The sequence below is a fragment of the Priapulus caudatus genome, unplaced genomic scaffold (genome assembly GCF_000485595.1).
Source record: "Priapulus caudatus unplaced genomic scaffold, Priapulus_caudatus-5.0.1 Scaffold56, whole genome shotgun sequence".
NCBI lineage: Eukaryota > Metazoa > Priapulida > Priapulimorpha > Priapulimorphida > Priapulidae > Priapulus > Priapulus caudatus.
In genome coordinates, this window is record NW_014577117.1 from 112,590 (window position 1) to 115,876 (window position 3,287).

Genomic DNA, 3,287 nt, shown 5'->3' on the forward strand with positions numbered 1-3,287 from the left:
AGGTAGTGTGATTATGCATGACACGAAGTATTTGCTAGGCTAGTATTGGATAAATTAGCGTTTGGATGCGCATAGTGCGGCTTTAATAGTCTGCTTGCTGCTGCTGTACATTAATAGTATGCCTGCTGCTAACCACAGCTTCGCCATCACAGCTGATCTCATCAGTATCTACGGAGATCTGTGTCTATATGGAGATCTGTGTCTATGGGGATCTGTGTCTATGGGGATCTGTGTCTATATGGAGATCTGTGTCTATGGGGATCTGTGTCTATATGGTGATCTGTGTCTATATGGTGATCTGTGTCTATGGGGATCTGTGTCTATATGGAGATCTGTGTCTATGGGGATCTGTGTCTATATGGAGATCTGTGTCTATGGGGATCTGTGTCTATATGGTGATCTGTGTCTATGGGGATCTGTGTCTATATGGAATCTGTGTCTATGGGGATCTGTGTCTATATGGGATCAGCATCTTTGGGGATCTCTGTCTATAGGGCATCTGCATCTATGGAGATATATGGGGATATATGCGGATATATGGTGGATCTATGTGGGGATCTATGGTGGATCTATGGTGGATCTATGGGCGATACATGGGGATCTACGGGGATCTGCATCTATAGTCGTCTATGTTGGTCGCTGTGCGCGTACAAACCATTCACGAATGAGAAATAAACGAAACGTCAAACTTGATTTCAACACTAACATTTACATCCCATCACTATCACGGAGGGAAAAAAGAGAGATGATGTTAGCATTCCTCTTAAATTCAAAATTGAGCATGTTTAGAATCAATTACGATAACTTACTACTACCGTGTATATACATACATACTATATATATATATACATAACGTGATACATACTATATATATCGTAGATAAAGAGTTGAGATATCAAAATAAAGAGTATATATATATATATAATTATAAAGAGTAGAGACATGAGTGTGTAATAGAAATAAACCGGTGTTCAGTATTGCACACTACATCAATGACAATACATCACACTCACACACACACGCACGCACGCACACACACACGCACGCACGCACGCACGCACGCACGCACTCACTCACACGCATGCACGCACGCACGCTCTCACACACACGCACGCACTCACACACTCACACTCACACTCACATACGCACTCACACACACGCACGCACTCACACACTCACACACACACACAAACACGCACGCACGCACGCACTCACACGCACGCACGCACGCACGCACGCACACACACACACACAGGCATAGTTACAAACATGGCTTTCGCACCGCGCCATCAAATTTAACCCACATCTTGGCTCACACAAATTGGACCTCTCCATCTCTCCGTCATGATTGCTCCCCCCCCCCCGCACTGCTCGACTGTTTTACAGGTCACTTTGAGCTCGCGGTTGTGTCGCATACTGTGGAGTAAGTAGCAGTAGTATAGCTACACGTGCAGGGTGCTGTAGTATATAACCTATAAGTAACACCGGATCGACAAGTAAACCAGGTTTTTTGCAATGGACTGTTAAAAGTCAAAAATCTCACAGCATGACGCCTCACACGAATAGAGTCCGCATACAACACCGACGCACTGAACAGGGCATTTTGAATATGTGTCGAGTTTCGCATATGCAAATTGCACCCGAACCCGCCACACTCATATAAATTCCGTGCTCGGAATAATGTGGGGGGGACACTGCATCGAATAAACTTATTGAGTTCACGAATTCAATCCAACATGTCATTTCCAATATGTCGGTTTGACGTGAGATTCATATAAACTCGTCTATGAATTCATTCCTGCGTAATTAGAACCACACAGTCGACCCAGTGACTGCGGAATGGCAGAGGGCAAACACTCTCTCCCGAAATCAATCCTTGGAGGTTTTTCAACATGGGAGGGGAGCGTAGAGAATTTATAAATCTGTTTTTATTAATTCACAAAAACAGCAAACGTTGTAGCTAGTAGAGCTAATGACATTTATCACCAGGCTGCGTGATGCGGTTGGCTAAGCTTACGAAACAACGATCACATCAACAACAATTTTTTCTAATGAAAATCACGTGGCTTCCGTTCGCATGTTTTAGACGCGGATGAAAAGCAGGTCGCATCTTCCTATAGAAAAACAACACTTACAGACTTACAGGCCTCCCCGCTTTATCGGGACAATTCGGAAACCACGAAAATGTCCCGATTAAGCGGTGGTCCCAATTAAGCGGTTCTCCCGATTAAGCGGTGGTCCCAATTAAGCGGTGGTCCCAATTAAGCGGTTCTCCCGATTAAGCGGTGATCATATAACAAGTTAACAACGTGCGTGAGGATTGTTTTTCAAAGACGCGTATCGTTTATCCGTGTCCCGATAAAGCGGGGTTACGACTGTATCATCGTCACACACCTCGTGATTAGAGCCGCCACTCGCACCGCAGCAACATCGACGAGTTGTGCAGGTGTCATGTCATCAGGGGTGTCATAATACAGTCTATATTATATATAACATACTATATATATTATATATAATACAGTCTATATTATATGTAATATACTATATTATATATAATATAGAGTATATTGTATATAACATATATCTATATTATGTCACTGCTGATGACGTGACGTGTGCTAGCGGGTGTAACATCGTTACATCAGCCACTGACGCTTGTTGTGCATTCAGCCGCTCCTCGAAACTTCTTACTGTTTTTAGAAAACAAATAATGCGAAGAAGTGTAGGTTTTTTTACATTAATTATTTGGCGAGTTAAAAACATTTGTTGTGCGCACGTTGCACGTTGCACGTTGCACGTTGCACGTTGCACGTGCCTTTAAGCTTCGAAACAGAGACAGAAGTAGCTCAAAAGATTTTGTTACTTTGCGGTCGTCAGAAAGTTTTGTAGTTTTTTCTGTAAAACGACAAAACCGCAACTCCACTTCGCCTCAAATCCGCAACTAGAAAAACCAAACATGATTTCAGTAAAAAGTGTCCTCCACCCATCAGCAGTCACGGAACCAGCTGCTGCAGTTCACAAACGCAAGTATTAGTTCATTTACACTACATAAATACAATAATATTTGCATATATTTATAAATTTACCAGTTAATATATGATTAGCATCTATTATATATATATATATATATATATGTCTGTACGTGGCGTGTGTCAAGCAGCAGGAACGCGGTATTTCCGTCATGTTTCCGCATACCATCTTAACGTTACTAACATCACTGCTGCTGCTGCTGCTGCTGCTGCTGCTGCTAGTGTTGCTACTGCTGCTGCTGCTGCTGCTACTGCTAC